This window comes from Mauremys reevesii, linkage group 1, assembly GCF_016161935.1.
Source record: "Mauremys reevesii isolate NIE-2019 linkage group 1, ASM1616193v1, whole genome shotgun sequence".
Lineage (NCBI taxonomy): Eukaryota > Metazoa > Chordata > Testudines > Geoemydidae > Mauremys > Mauremys reevesii.
The window spans coordinates 174,595,589-174,612,679 of record NC_052623.1 but is presented as its reverse complement, the minus strand read 5'-3'; the positions used below and the strand labels follow the sequence as shown (position 1 = coordinate 174,612,679).

General features: G+C 40.4%; 1 long non-coding RNA gene across 1 annotated transcript; it reads right to left on the bottom strand.

The window, feature by feature from the left end:
• Window positions 1–1,874: 1,874 nt before the first annotated feature.
• LOC120380392 lies at window positions 1,875–16,796 on the bottom strand. Its single transcript, XR_005587754.1, has 3 exons — window positions 16,710–16,796; window positions 3,056–3,195; window positions 1,875–2,420 (listed from the first exon to the last, which is right to left on the bottom strand). It is a non-coding gene; the product is annotated as an uncharacterized LOC120380392 (long non-coding RNA).
• Between the last annotated feature and the right edge of the window lie 295 nt (window positions 16,797–17,091).

Sequence of the window (17,091 nt, the reverse complement as noted above, 5' to 3'; positions counted from 1 at the left end):
CTATTATTTGAAAGAACCCACTTAATGTCAATGCTCTCTGTACTCCATTTATTCAAATGCTTTGCTTTGTAAATTAGGCTTTGATGCTATAAAATAGGGCCTCCTTGAAAGCATTCTGAATTTTCTATATTAGCTGGGCTGTCTACCTACTCCATCTTTGCACTTAGGGCATGTCTACACTACAAACATATGTCAGCTTAACGTAAGTGAACTTCCAGCCTCTGCATTAAGTAATTCAGTTGTGAATGTCCATACCATACTCATTGTGTCAGTGGAAAGCAACATCATTATCAGTGCTTGCATCATACACAGATTAGTGTACACTGGGTAGCTATTCCACAGTGCAACTACCCACAGGGGGTAGTGAGAAGTTTTTGCGATACCTTATGGGGGGGTGGGGGGGATGGGAACATGGCTTCAACTCCCCATGATGCAGTTTTCTTCTTCCCTCCCTATCAACAGCAAACAATGTTTGCTCTTTTTTCCCCAAAAAAGCTGGACCTAGCCACACATAGCCCATAGCTTGAGAAGCATGGAGCCTGCTCAGCTGTACACTCTTGTTGTGAGCGTTACAAACACCTTGTGCCTTACCATGCAGTATTTCCAGAGCACAGACAGGAGCAGCCATGTGGAACATAGCAATGTCCTTCAAGCAGCTCTGCTGCAAGCCATAGAACAAAACAATTCCTGGTTGCTGCTGGCAGTCATGCTGACTGGTGGGATCACAGTGTTATGCTGTTATGGGATGATGAGCAGTGGCTGCAGAACTTTTGCCTGCATATGTTCTTTGAGCAGAGCTTTCTCCAGCCCTGAAGCTCAGCAACACTAAAATGAGACCTGCTGACACTGGAAAAGTGAGTGGTGATCGCTCTGTGGAAGCTTGTGATGCCAGACTGCTACCAGTCAGTGCAGAATCAATTCAGAGATGGTAAATCCACCATGGAGCTATTGTGACTACCTAAGAAGGGTAGTGACTCTGGGTCATATGCAGGACATAGTGGATGGTTTTGCTGCAATGGGGTTCCCTAACTGCAGTGGGGTGATAGATGGCATGCACATCCTTATATTGGTGCCAGATCACTTTGTTAACAAGTACGTAAACTGAAAAATATTTTTCAATGATGCTGCAAGCACTGGTGGATCACAGTGGGCATTCCACTGACATGGGAGTAGGGGCGGGGAGAGATCAGGATAGGTGCATGGCACATGCATCTTTAGGAACACAGGTCTATTCAGAATACTTCAAGCAAGGACTTTCCAGACCACAAAATAACCATTTATGATGTTGAAATACCAATGATGATCTTGAGAGACCCAGCCTACCCCTTGCTCCCATGGCTCATGAAGCTGTACGTCAGCCACCCCAACAGCAGTAAGGAGTGGTTCAACAATAGGCTGAGCAAGTGCAGAATGGTGGTGGAATGTGCCTTTGGATGTTTAAAGGGTCACTGGCATAGTTTACTAGATTAGAACTCAGAGAAAGCAATATCCCCATTGTTATCACTGCCTGCTGTGTGCTCCATAATATCTGTGAGGCAAGGGGAGAGTAGTTTCTGCAGGTGTGGGGTATGGAGGCAGATTGGCACACATTACTGTGGCTCATTACTTAAATGGGTTTTCAAAGCCTCCCAGAGACACAGAGCTCGTTGCTGGACTCTTCTTATCGCCCTGGTATCTAGTGACAGCTAACTTAGAGCAGCCAGTTATCTGCATTGTGCCTGCCCACACCATCCCCTCCATTGCATCAGTTTCCCTGTGTCCCTCACCCCCTCAAGCCCCCCATGATTTGAATAAACAAGGAGCCTTTCTCAAAGTGTTGACTTCTATTGTACACACAAATAACTGAAAGAACAGGAAAATAAGTTAACCTTGGGTAAACAGTCTGATAATATTGGGAGTGGGGGGAGAGACAAGACAAGTCAGCTTGTCTTTGAAAGCACAGTAGTCTTGACCAAAGGTCTTAAAAAGGGGCACCTTTTGTTCTTGGTAGCCTCCCGCAATGTTAAGTGTAAAGGATTCTCAACTTCCTCTCCCCCTCTACTCTGCCTCCTGGAAGGAGGGGGATTGGGAACAGGTAGATATTTGCAGGTAGTTCTGCAGGGGATGCAGAGGGAGTCTAGCCTCAAGCTTCTTTTCTTCAATCTCAACCAGATGCCTCAACAGGTCTGATTGGTCCTCCATAATCCATAGCATCTCTTCCTGCATGGCATGCTCCTGCTCCTTGGATGCTCGCCTGCTCTCCATGTCCACATCCAGTTTCTCTGACACTGAAGTCCTCTGGGCTCTGAGCTCCGTTTCAGCTATCCCAGAGGCATTCATTACCTAGCTGAACATGTCATCTTGCAGCCTGTTTTTCCACCTTCTAGTCTGCAAATGTCTGTCTCCTGGTGTGGAAGATGCACTGAAGGACAAGCTTTCGGCTGTAAGGCATGCAAAGCACAAGGCAACTATTGTCAGTGCATATGCTAGTTCTAGTGCAAGGTTGCTATTTTAAACAAAATACTCCCCTTATGATGTTCTGGCTTGCACTTGAATGTAATCAGAATCCCTAGTTAGTCAATTAATTGATTTGCTGTTCCAGACATAATGAGTCTTGCCCTGCAGCATGGGCCACAGGCCTTGTGCTGCAACTTGTGGCAAACCTGTGTCGGGAGCACAGATGGGCAGTTAGATAATGCCCCCTGCGTCTAGCAACATGTGCATCACTTTGAGACCAGCGTTAAGCCACCCATACTTGCTATCTATTTCCCTGGTGGCTCTGGGTGGGGAAGAAGAGAAATACAGAAAGCCCACTCTCTCCCCACCCCCCTTCCCTTAACACTACTGGTAGTAAATGCCAATCCCTCCAAAAAAAAGCAATGGTATGTTGGGGAAAGCATGGTTGAGGAACCCAGAATTCACCACGGGAAGTGGATCACATGCTCTATTGTTTGCAGTGCAAGCAGTTGCAATGAAAACTTCCACTGTTTCCCCTAGGTGACCCTATATGATATCAGTCTCCTGAGGGTAACAATGGTGGCTAGGGAGCAGATGCTGCAAGAGTCTTGGTACAGACCTGGTCATTATGCTGCTATGCTCTGTACAGCAACGATACCAACAACGTTAAGACTGGAATGGTGTGGGAAAGTTTCCTAGTGTGGTGGAAGAAATAAGGCAATCATCCCCAGGAACTTTCTGCAAAGGACTGCGGAGTACCTTCATAAAAGATAAAACAAACTTTAAATAATATTTTGCAGTTGTTGTTAAAAATGCATCTTTATGTTAGACTACATACAAATATGTGGTGCCATCTTTCATGAGACTGGAAGAAGTTCAGAGAACCTTTTTTAACCTGTTGCAAGGGTTATCTTATTTCATTTTAGACCTTGGAATTTCAGTGCATGGTTTAGCATCAGTTTGAATCAACCATATAGAGAGGTTTTTCAGTTATCAAGTTGATATTTTGGAAGTACCGGTATATTAAGTGAATAAACACCAGTGAATTGCATAGTAATAGTTATTCTGATAAGAGTCAATTCACGTCTTAAAAGACTAACACCTAAGGTGACCAAAGGCTTAATTTTTTACTTAAAAGAAAGTGAAGTTGCTGTACAAGGAGATGAGCTAAGAATTATCAATAACGAATGGTCAAATTGAATGATCCAAGGGCGAGCCTGATTAGCCATCTCATTTTTTTTATAGTCTCAAATGTCTACAGACAAAAATGTAACCTGAGTTTTCATATTAATATGAAAAGCACATCATAAAACAACACCATTATAGCACAGGGCAGCTCTGTTGACTGGGGCATACAGAGCAGCATGATTGGCAATCCCAGTGCCTCAGGGATCCACTTGTTTTTTGAGACAGAGAGGCATTTTCGCCACTACTGTGGTATAACCTGGACATCCATTAAAGCTGTCAGGCTATGAGACAAAGGTGCTCAATGGGAGACAACATTTCCTACCCAAATCTTTCATCATGAGCCTAATTTTTATGTTTTGCTCTGTGCAACAAAAAAAGAAAAAATACTCAGTTAAAGGGTGAAGGTTTAAAGTACTTTTCAACATATTTAATAAGCACTGCCATTTTTTTTTAATTTACAGCTTCAAAAGAAGTCAGAAGGGGATTTTTTTTAAGTGTATTTGAGTCATCCAGTTGTATTCCCTGCCCCTACATTTGCTGGCTAACCTGTCTGGATGGTAGAGTTTTAATCATATTTGCTAGCCACAACATATATTATACACTCCCCTCCCCACGCACGAGTAGGTATTGTGTTCACAGTATTAACATTATATATAGGTGTTGGGAAGTAGTTAGCTGAATGTATTATGTTCTTCCCACAATTCTCATCACCCATGCTAAATATTCCATTAGACTTCGCAAAGCCGGTGTCAGCTTTGGCATGAGAAAAATATGAAACGTGTCAGACAAGATACATGAATGTTCTGCCCTTATGTAAGCATGGGAAGTACCTTCAAGGGCAGTTGTCTTGGAATATAATATCCAAAAAACACAGATAAGGAAAGGTACCAGAAAAAAAATCAGGAAGAAAATTTACCAATCAACCTTTTTAACCGTGGGTGACTTGTAGCTTGTAAACAATCATGCTGTAAACATGGCAGCTTTTGAAGGCATATTTTGGAGCATATTTGTGTAAGGTGAACAGAATGATGAGAACTGCTTCCCAGAAGCACTGATAAAGCAATAAAATACAGACCGGAAAGTTAATGTTGTCTTTAGCCTATTTGGCTAAGCTTGTTTAGTTCATCTCTTAAAACAGTCTTAATAAGTGCCTACAAGTGTAGTCAAGCAATTGGCTATATGGTTAGCAACAAATGGCTTATAGCTCTGTTTAATCTCTCTCTTAGATATGACTCCATCTGCCCCATCCTCACATATGGGGTCCGTCCAGCCCATATACCTTATTTTGAAAACAAGCATATGGGAATAATGCAGAACTCATACTATGAGGAATGCCTGATTTGGTCCGGCTCACTCTAGGTTATACCACCATACTCACCACGATATCCAAGCATCTATTCATCTGACAAAAATGACAATGCAGAGTTTTGTCTGAGTAAGGTTAATCTATGTTTAAACAAGTACCACCTTGGGCCCAGCTCTTAGAAAAGCAAATAACTGGAAAAAGTAGGTATTTCTGCATACTATTAGCCAAATTGTCCCCTTTCGTATAAGTGGTATAGAGGTCTTTGCAGACTCCTCTCAGAGCTATACCCAAGCAGAGCAGCGCAGAATACACCTTAGCATCCCCTCTAACCTATGCAAGTTTAGAATATGGACAGCTGTAGAGGATGTTGTTTCAGGATGCCTGGGAGTTCCAGGTAAGAAGAAAGTGAATTCTAAGCATAAGTATTTAGTGCTGGTAAATGTACATTACACAACAGAACACAAACAAAATATTCAGATGAATGGAGTTACGCCAGCATAAAACTAGAGCAATGTAGTAAGAGGAGGCCCTAAGATATATAAACATATATCTTAGGGCCTCCTCTTACTACAAGCAACAAACTGGTGAATGAGTTCTTGTGATCTATCAAGGTTTTTATGCTGTCTTTAACAGCATGATACCTAGTCGTCTAATTAAACAAAGCTAACTTACTGGGGATTTGCCTTATGAAGGAATGGAGCATTTGGCCATATTTTATTTTTTATATAAATGAAAGACTATTTTAATAATGTACCCATCAGATGACTGTTGAACAATACAATTTCTAATGTCATGATACTTCCTTCTATGTTTATGCATTCATAGGTATCCAATTTCTTTGTATGATGGTGTGCATTTGCTTTTTAAATTATTCTGAGTCTACTGATAGGACTGATCATGCAAGCAGTGCTCACATATCAATATGGCAATATATTTGCAGAAAATCAATTTCAGATTTGTCTTAAATGGATTGGATGACCGATTTCAAAAAGATAAATATGTGTTATGTAGGTATCCAATCAGAATATTTGGATTGGTAAAGTAAAAAATTCAATGTAATCTGATTAATATGCTATCAGCCAATATGCTATCACTTGCAGAAATTATTCAGTGACAATTTAAGAAATTAAAGAAAAATCATTTCTAGACAATTCACAGCAAATACCTTATGGGTTTTTTGTTAATTGTTTGCCCAGTTCCAGAAGAGACATACTAATGAAAATATGGTAATGTAATACCCATGTAACTGAATTTTTATGTTTTCATACTGGTACATTTTACAATGTATACAATTTAATATTTTCTTATTTTTATGACTAAGAGATCACAAATCCCTTTACAAAATAATTAGTTATATGGATAATGAAGTAGCTCTTCTAAGCAAACCGAGCATCCACAAGTGGCCTCACACGAACATAAGAACATATAAGAGTGGTCATAGTGGGTCAGACCAAAGATCCATCTAGCCCAGTATCCTGTCTTCCATCAATGGCCAATGCCAGGTGCTCAAGAGGGAATGAACAGAACAGGTAATCAAGTGTTCCATCGCGTCACCCATTCCCAGATTCTGGCAAACAGAGGCTAAGGACACCATCCCTGCAGATCGTAGCTAATAGCATTGATGAACCCATCTTCCATGAACGTATCTAATTCTTTTTTGAACCCTGTTATAAAATTGGCCTTCACAAAACCCTCTGGCAAAGAGTTTCACAGACTGACTATGCATTGTGTGACATAATTACTTCCTTTTGCTTGTTTTAAACCTGCTGCCTATTACTTTCATTTGGTGACCCCTTGTTCTTGTGTTATGAGGAGGAGTAAACAATACTTCCTTATATACTTTCTCCATGCCAGTCATGATTTTATAGACCTCAGTCATATTCCCCTTGAGTCATCTCTTTTCCAAGCTGAAAAATCCCATTCTTATTAATCTCTCTTCATATGGAAGCCATTCCATACCCCTAATCATTTTTGTTGCCCTTTTCTGAACCTTTTCCAATTCCAATATATCTTTTTTCAGATGTGAAGACCATATCTTCATGCACTATTCAAGATGTGAGCATACCATGGATTCATATAGAGGCACTATGATATTTTCTGTCTTCTTACCTATCCCTTTTTTAATGATTCCCAACATTCTGTTTGCTTTTTTGACTGCTGCTGCACATTAAGTGAATGCTTTCAGAGAACTATCCAAAATGGCTCCAAGATCTTTCTTTATTGAGGTCTAAATTAGCAGTTATTTTATATGTATAGTTGCGATGATGTTTTCCAATGTGCATTACTTTGCATTTAACAACATTGAGGTCTTGGACATTAAACTCTGTTTTAATGAGAGAAAATGTTAGTGTAGTGATGGAAGAAAATTGCAAGAGATTGAGAATTGAGATTTGTGTGAAATAGTCTTCAGCTGGCAGCAACTTTGAAGTCAATAGAATGATAATAACTTATACTAGCTAATTATCTTCCTCATAAGAGTTTAAGTACGTCAGACAAGCATCCAGATTACCCAAACCTTGTGGAGAGTCTTCCCTCATAATAGCTTCCCCAAGTTACCATTATAATGGGGCCTCCCCTCTCTTCTGATGGTGGCAGAAGCTCTTGAGAATAGGCTCTACGTGCCTTACTACAGGCAGCACTTACAGTGCACGAGATAGAAAATCGACCACATTTGAACATCAGCTGCAGTCACAAGTGCAAGTCAGAAGGATCCTTAATTCAAATAAAATTTAGAGATTGGGGATTTCAAACATCACAGCAGCACCCTTCTCTTAAATGCAGATATCAAAAATGGATTTGTTGTAAGATATGCACCCCTGACCTTTAGAGTTAGATACAAGTGTGCTTTTAACTAAGTCATAAAAACAGTTTATGCCATTTTTGTGACTCATGTATAAAACATTCAGTGATCACTAGTTTCTTAATTATGTATATGTTTGTCTATGAATTCTAGAGCTGTCTACAAATAATTTTTGCTGAAGTTAACATTAGAGTTGCTCAGGAATTTCCTCACTGTTTTTGTTGTTGTTGGAATATATCTATTCTGGGACAATTGAGAGATCTGTCAACACCAATTTGGGTTTTTCTTTGCAGGAGGTTCAAAATTGAAGTGAGATATTTCAAATGAACCCAGTCCAAAAAAAAATTTTGGATTGTCAGTTTGCAAAAAACTGTTCATCCTCATGTTTGTCATATATATAGAAGCAATACTAATGCTATATAAGAGCTAAGTACTATTAAGAGCTTCAGCTACCTTTTCTTAAGGTATACAGAAGTATAGTTAGGGCATGTTTGCTCATTTCTTGAATGCATGGAAATGTGGCAATATTTGGTATAAAATTGATAAAATAAGGACCATAAAACTACTTACACATATTGAGCCAGATATGCACCTGGTGTAAAGTGATGTACCTCTGAACTCAATGGAGCTAGGCTGAATTACAATAGCCATTGATCAGCCTCACTGTTTCCAGAAGTACTGTTTTCAGTTAACACAACCCTGCAGAAGACTTGTATGTTTAATGATAAGCATGTGCGTAGTCCTATAAAGGGACTACTCAGATGCATAAAGTTAAGCGCGTACATAAGTCCTTGCAGAACTGGGGATTTAGTTGGCACTGGTGTCTGGTTCAAATTACTCTATTTCTCGTTTGCATATTAACAGCCATTGTGCTTTCGTAACTAGTTTCAAGGAAAAATAAAGGGAAATCTGTCATTTCTGCATTTTCAACATGTAGTCCAAATTAAAATTCGGCGTTTACGGTACAGACTAAAACGCATATGTATTTTATCCTTGTTTTTCACATGCTCTCCTTTGGGTTAGAGAGGCAGCATTTTTAACAATGAGTGAAGACTGCCATCTTCTGACTCCCACAGTAAAGCTGTACAATTAAATGTACAGCTTAGCCAGCCATGCTAATAATCTTGTAAGTATTTCCAGCAGGAAAATCACTGGGCCACACCCTGACTCTGTGCTTTGCAGCCCTGGAACCCCGCTAGTCATTTACACCCAATGTGCTACTTCATCCCTGAGGATGCCTATTCCCCTGCTCTACCCCAGAGGAGGGATATGGGATACTAATCCACCTTTTCATTAAGGCTGATTCCAAAGTCTTCACAGATATTATATATTACAGTAATTCTGCCACAGTTAGTCAATGGCCAAATAACTAAAGCTTCCTGTTATTTCATCAAATGACTTTCCTTTGTGCCTATGACCAAATGTTTACATGGTGGTTTTCAAGGTTGCAAGTGGAAATTATGAACCTGACTTATTGTAAACCAAAGGGAGTTAGGCACCTAAACATCACTGGTGTCTTTGAAAAACCTCCACCTAAAGCTTTCAGACATTTCAAGTTTGAAACAAAGTAAATACTAGGTATTTGATCAAAAGCTTTAAGCTGTTCGTTGAAATTACCACAGGTAAAATAGACATATTGCAAAGACCCTGGGCCAGTGAGAACAGACAACCATAAAAGTTGTTTTTTGGGCAAAATTGCCACTCTGTAACTTAAATAAGTAAACAGGGTAACAAAAGAGTAGTTCTGTCTAGAGGTAACCTCCCCCACTTTCATTACTGCCAGAACAAACTGCCTACACCCTTTTTTATATTCACCTCCTGGGCATACTAACTACCCAAAGCATAACAAGACCATTTAGCAGATTTGTGCAAATGTGAGACCTACCCTATGATGGATAGTGCACAGGGAAACAAAGCTCACAGCTAACGCTTGGACCATCTCACAGATCCAGCCACCATTGCTGTAGAAGTAGGTTGATGTCTAATCTTCCATCCTCCTTCTGGTTGTGTGGGTTTTGAGACCCTCCAATTGCCACCCACAATGAGTTTAATATTGCCAAGGATAGTTTAACCCTGCTGAGGTAGTTTTGACATGTTCAGATCCCATAGAATCCCACATTAATTTGATCTGCAAAACCTGTACTCATTTATCATGTTCTGTATACTGCACAATGCAACCCATGCAATTGGTTCAGTCTTGAAATCTTCCTTCCCCCACAAATATTTGTGAATACTCAAGATCTGAAAACATAACCACAACCTACAAGAGAGAAACAAGTGAACTCAGCACTGTCCCATGTAGCCATTAGCCTTTATGAAAGAAATTGTGAAATGTGTTGTGATTGGGGAGGCAGAAAGAAGAAGCCTGCATCCATCTGCACTGCTACCCTTCACGGGAGTTGCCCCTCACATCAACCAGACAATCTTTGGTGGCCTTTAGAGGTACCTGTAGTAGTTGCCCCGACTAAGGATTGTTAGCCCTAGGTCAGAGGAGGCCTAACCTTCTGATCTTTCCTTGCAGTCCAAGGCTGCCTACTTTTTCACACTAGAGAGGCAGCTTTCATCTAATAACCACAAGTAACATATGATTTATATTTTAGGAGCCTACTTATTTATAGTATTAGAAGTACTTATCTAAGCTCTGGTTACCTGTATCAATATGAAAAACAAAAGGATAGATATCCTTCATACAGAAAGTGTTCTACCACCCAACCCATTTCACAACAACCTACTTAATAGTGTCATAAGCAAGGACTATGTAAGAACACACCAAAACTTGGCACTCCTAATCCTTCAATGCAGTCATCCTTCAGAAAAATCCCAAGAGACTGGATCAATGTTGAAGGTTGACACATCTGGCTCAGCCACACTATGAAGACTAATGGAAAAGAATCTTCCAGCAGATTGTTCCCTTTAGAATAAAATACAAAACATCTCTACTGATAACAGCTGTGGAATCACTTAAAGAGAAGAGCAGACTTTACTTAAGGGTGCATATGAACCTTAGATAACATCAGCTCTTCATAATTTCTTCAGAGAGGAGACTCTTATTTGAACACCTTGGGCAGTGATCATTACTGTCAGACCATTAGATACTATTGTAAATATAAACAAAAACAATAGAGACTCCACCAAAATCAGGGCCCCCACTGTGCTAGGCACTGTACCATATATTAAAGAGACAGCCCACAGCCTAAAAAGTTACAATCCAATTGGACAAGGCACACAAATAGTGGGAGAAAGGAAGTATCTCCATTTTACAGAAAGATTAAGTGAGTTGTCCATTGTCAAAAAGAAAGAGCCAGGATCTGACCACAAGACCAGCCTTCCTCTCTTCCACACATTTAAACCAGAGAAGATTTTCATTGAACAGTTTTGCTGACAGATACATCCTTATCAGAATTTACATCACTGAGAATTAGTTGCACAGATTTTCTGGGGGGAATGAGAAAAATTCAGTCTGTATCAGACAAACACATATAGTGTTCCATCTCAACTTCAGTCTATAAGTGGAATGAGTGCCATTTATGTTTTCCCCTTCACTGACCAGCAACTATTTTGATCAGAATTTCACTGTTGTGTTTGCTCTTGAAAATTACATGCTAAGTATCTCTGCTTGATTAGTTTCCTTTCTTGAAAGATGGTACTGAAGCTGCCTGTAAAGGCAGGGGGGAGGAGAATATCTAGTATTCACAGGCATTTAGACTAATAGTTGCTTATAAGGCTACTGATTATACATACATTCCAAAGGAGGCCATATTCAGATTGCATCTGATCCATGATTTCCAGTTATAAAGCTATTGTTAGTGTCCCATCCTGTCCTACCTAGGGTGACCAGATGTCCCGATTTTATAGGGACAGTCCTGATTTTTGGGTCTCTCTCGTATATTGGTGCCTATTACTCCCCATCTCCATCCTGATTTTTCACACTTGCTATCTGGTCAGCCTAGTCCTACCCCACACCCATTCACCCACAGTGCTCCCACTGGGTTTGGGGGTTCTAAGGATCCTACAGGAAGCATTATATTTTGGGGGTCTCATTTTCACTGCTACAGAAATTTAAAAAATTCCACAATCAATTTTATTCCTCATTTCATAAATTAGCAATTAAATGCTTCAAGATTCGAGGTGATCTGATCATAGCTATTAGCTGACTACTAGGGAGAAAAAAAGCCTTTTGTTAAGAGTTTGATTTCTTAAAATATTACTTTTCTACCCAAGAACACATTTGTAATAATTCAGTACGGCTTGTAGCTTGAGCTCTAAAGGGGACCAGGATTAAGTGAGTACAAGGAAGTGCATTATCTACCCACAAGGTGATCTTTTCAGTTCATGGAGCAGATTATAGAGTCCCATGTTACACCTGTTTACACTTCATCTTGAGGTGACATAGCTCAGTTTCATTCACCTAGTGGAATCTATTTTCTTTTGCACACTCACCTTCACTCCAACAAACATCCCTGAATAAAAGTGCTCTTGTATTGTCAGACATGCGAGCCAGGATAGCATGAATTACATTTCTAGTTAAATTGTTTTTATGAACACTTTATGGGCTTCATCATTTGAAGTCAAATCTGTTTTTCAGGTTTCAGTTCTTATCCCACCCCAATCCCAACTTGGGTATTCTTCCAAAAATGAAAATATGCTCTTTTTAAAAAATTGATGTTCACTGGTATTCTTTAATGCTACAGGGAGTAAGGTATATTAATCTTTGTGTAAAATGGAGAATAGAACCCTTCCATGTATTCTTATCTTTCTAATGTGAGATATTTCAGTTATAAGCCCTTCAGGGGAGGGATTAATTCTTTTCTGTTTCCATCGTGTCCAGTACAATGGAGACCTAATCCTGACTGGGGTCTTTGGATACTGGCCATCACCTCAGCATGGCATATTGACTAGCATCTGTGACTCCACACTCAGTACACTGGCTTTTGTGAATCCCATCTTTCAGTGCCTAACTGTTTCCATGGATTGTATAGGGATCCTGGTTTACAAATTGCACTAGTAGCAAGCACCCAAATATTACTACTGTAATACTGGCCACTGCAAGTCCTCCTTGTGAACCTTACGCTTCGGGTTGGACCCTGTTTCCATTGAAGTCACTAGTGACATTCCCACTAACTTCACTAGAGCAGGATCAGTGCCATAGTGGACAAATTCCTTACATACTTACCAAACTATGCCCTCTGAAAATGAGTCTTCTTTTTGTTGCCCTTTGTGTGTCAGTTTAGCAGTACTTCCCCAATAAGATTAGCACACATGCTAAAATATGCAAGTGATTCAATTTAAGAATACTCATTTGCATACCTTTCTCCCCCATAATGTTTATATATTATGGGTGGTGTACATTTAGCAACAGAGTTTAACGCTCATAGTAAGTCAAAGAGGAATTGGCCCAGCCAGAGATAAAGTATTTGTACAGGTTCATAACAGTAATGTAAAAACAAACAACTGTCTATTGCAGGTGGCCAAACCATAGCTTGTGAGCCACATGCAGCTCTTTTACAGTTAAAGTGTGGCTTGCAGAGCCCTCGCCCCCCCCCACCCCCCATTCTCCTACCAGAGTAGGGGGAGAGAAGAGCTCGGGTCTTCCACCCAGGGTTGGGGGGTGGGGCGCTAGGGGCTTTAGCCCTGCAGGGAGACATTGGGGCAGAAGACCCATGCCCCAGCAAGCGCCGCCCTGCGGGGCAGGTTATGCGTGTCTTCCAGCTCTTGAACTTCTGAAGATTATCATATGCAGCTCAGAGGGTTCATAAGTTTGGCCACCCTGGTCTATTGATTAGAAACAATTGATTATTCTATTGCAGAAGATTTATGTGGGGTGGGGGGAGGGAAGACCTCTCTTTGAGGTCAGAATATCATTTTGGAAGAATTAACATACACCCAGACTAGATAGTAATATATTTAACTAAATGGAAGTGTAGACTTGATAAAGAGAGACAATCTGGAAATACAATTTCATGCCACGTGCTGGGCCTGAATGCAATGCTTGTAGAGTTTGCTTTTATTAAAAGCTTAATGCAGGTTTACTAATGTAGGTTTATAGACAGACTAATTCTTAATCAAATATTTCAGCTGCAGGAGGTCCAACATTCAAATAAATGATTAATTGAAAACTTTAATTAAATGCTTCAGGGTAGACATGAAAGTGTTGTTATAAAGTTTCAGGTAACACAACCTGTATCTGGACTCAACTACTGAAGATTAAGAGCCTGATCCAAATCCCATTAAAGTCAACTGGCGCTGGCTGTAAAATAACAGCTTGCTTTGAACGTGTGCAGGGATGGTTTGTGGAATATTTTAGCTGACATGGAAAGCATTTGAAAGTGGGGAACATAAAAACAGGTAACTTGTTCCATTTTATCTGTCTCCTTCCTAAAGTCTTTTATAAGACTTTGAAAGATCTATTTTACAAAGTTTTCTTGGAAGTTACTGGGGAAAAAAATCCTTGCAGTCTAGTTTGTTGCTGAAAATAAAAGGTATCAAACTTATTTACTTGAAAATAATAATATTTTATGGCTCATATACCTTATTCTGCATGGTTATTCACAGAGTATTGATGTTAAGTAGCTCCCACTCCTAAGAAAAACTCAAAACAATTGTAAAAACACTTAAATTCAGTTGGCAATTGAGACAATCTATTCTCAAATTACACCAGATTTTTCCACCCACTTGTGATTTCTAAAAGCTCATTTTATGTGAAAATAACTTTAGTTTAACACTATGTATGACTATCCTTGCACAGAAACCTGCTGACGGCTCACTAACTCACTCTAAAATCTGTTATGAATAGATACATAAATATTGACCTTCCGATACACAAGTATAGTAAAATGTAAGGCTCATAAAATAAGACAACCCAGGACAATGACGTATTTAAAATACAAGAACTATTTGAGACACACAGCTAGGTATAGCGTGAAAATATTTCATACAAGCACTTAGAAACAGCTGGGAAATAGCATTACCTCTCTGTGATCCAAATGTGAAGTGGAGAATAATGGAAATAATGGCTTAATCAGAGAGCCCATCCTGTTTCACTGTAGTTTAGGTATTTATTTAAAATAATCTTTTAAAGAACTGACAGTCGGGGGGGGGGGGAAGGGGGTGACCTCAGTACTGTAGAAAAAGCCAAAGAGAGATTTAGTCTCTGCTTTTGGGAGTTTATCACTTTCAACAGCTGAGAAGCATATACGTTTGGAAAGCTAGAGTTTGGGAAAGGCAAAGAAGTGTTGGTTAGATATCCATCCCATGTACTCAAGTAAGTAGCCTGGTAGCTTATACAAATAGAGCTCTGACTGCACTATCATAAGCAGTTGTACTCATCACTGTAGCACCCTTTTATCAAAGCATGGTGTTGCAGGGGTCTTATCTCTAGCCTCCCCTGTTAATTACTTCTTTAACTCCGCAATGGCTTGTTTCTGCCTATGCCTTGAATGGCTTAGCATTCTGGGCAGTTCAGCTCTGTCCACCTTCCAGAGTAAGGAAAGTCCAATTAAAGATTCCACATCAGCATCCAAATAGAAGATCTTTCTGCCCCACTGAGGCTACACTGAAATTCCTTTCTCCCAGGCACTGCAGAGTTCCTTCTTTGCTCCTTTAGCTGATCGCTATCCCCAGGGCTTCTTTCCCTCAGAAGCCCTTCTGCCATTACCCCAATGCCTCTCTGCCTCAGGGACTCTAGTAGCTTCTCCCAAGAGCACCTTATGTCTTATAGACACTATCACAGCACATCCCACAGGCACTTAAGTTGCTGTCTGTTGTTGTCTCCAGCCTGCCTTCACCCAGTGCTTCTATAGCGTAATGCCAACTGTTCCCAACCTAGCACCAAAAATTTCCCAAATCTGTTGAAACATTCCCAGATAAAGTTTTTTACAGTGTTTCTATATCCTGGGAAATTTCCCAAAACGTGGGAATTTGTGAGTAAAATATTTCAACTTGGGAAACTGGGAATTTTCATTCAAAACATTTTACTCACAAATTCCCAGATTTTGGGAAATTTCCCAGGATCTAGAAGCACTGCCTTCACCAGGCCCTTCCCACTATATCTCCTACTTAACTAACTTCTTTTTCCTCTCAGTGGGATTTTTCCCTTTCACAGCTGAGATGAGTAGCTGTAATTAAGCCCCCAGATCAGAATCAGCCAGGGGTTAATTGCTACCTCAGAGGCAAGACTGGGCCTGATTGCCCTTAATGGGCCAGCTGGCCTGTGACAACTATATGAAGACAGTGGAATAATCTAGGACAGTGTTTCCCAAACCTGGGACGTCGCTTGTGCAGGAAAAGCCCCTGGCAGGCCAGGCTGGTGTGTTTACCTGCCACATCCGTAGGTCTGGCCGATCGCGACTACCACTGGCTCCGGTTCGCCGCTGCAGGCCAATGGGAGCTGCTGGAATCAGTGGCCAGTACGTCCCTTGGCCTGCACTGCTTCCAGCAGCTCCTATTGGCCTGTAGCAGCAAACCGTGGCCAGTGGGAGCCGCAATTGGCCAGACCTGCAGACAGGGCAGGTAAACAAACCAGCCCAGCATGCTAGGGGCTTCCCTACACAAGCGGCGTCCCAAATTTGTGAAACACTGATCTAGGAGATGAGGTAAAATGACCAATTAATGGGTTAATAATATAACAAAGAAGCTTACACTTTATTTTGCAACCACTACAGTGCATTCTTTATCACAGGTAACTCAGAAAGTCCATCCAAATAGAAATGTGGACTGAAAAGTGCAGTTAAACATTTAACACCTTTACATTTTGACCATATCCAGATCTTGTGTTCATGAACCTCAAATTCCACAAAGAATTACTGCTTCACATAGGAGCATCAGATGTTGATTGAAAATGTCCTTGCATGAGCCTAGTGAGGTATCAGCAACTTGTTGCAATTATAAGGTGTTCTAATATGAAACTTAATATTTCACTTGGGAGGGGGGGCATAAAAAGGTAATGGACAGCAAGGTATTAACTGGAAAGTAAACACCTACCTTGTTGTTCACCACTTCTCACTGGAAATGGACCACTAGGCACTTCCAATGGCTAAGTAAACAGAGCAAGGAAAAAATGCATCCATCTGCAACTGTTATAAAATTCATTTGCCATCCAAGCTTCCAGTCAGACACCAGCTCAGCAAAAAAAAAAAAAAGAACTTCATCTGAATCAGCTGTTCCATTAAGGAAAAAGGGTAGCTAACTAATGTATTGCTAACCTACTGCCCACAAGTGCCTCAAGATCAAAGCCCAAGGATATAAATGGTTGTTTCCTGAGTTCAGAAAGTATTAGTGGAAGGGCCTCTGTCAGCTGTTTCATGTTAGCAGTGACAGAACAATTAGGATGATTCATCACCTTTTCTCTCCCTTGGCCCAATTC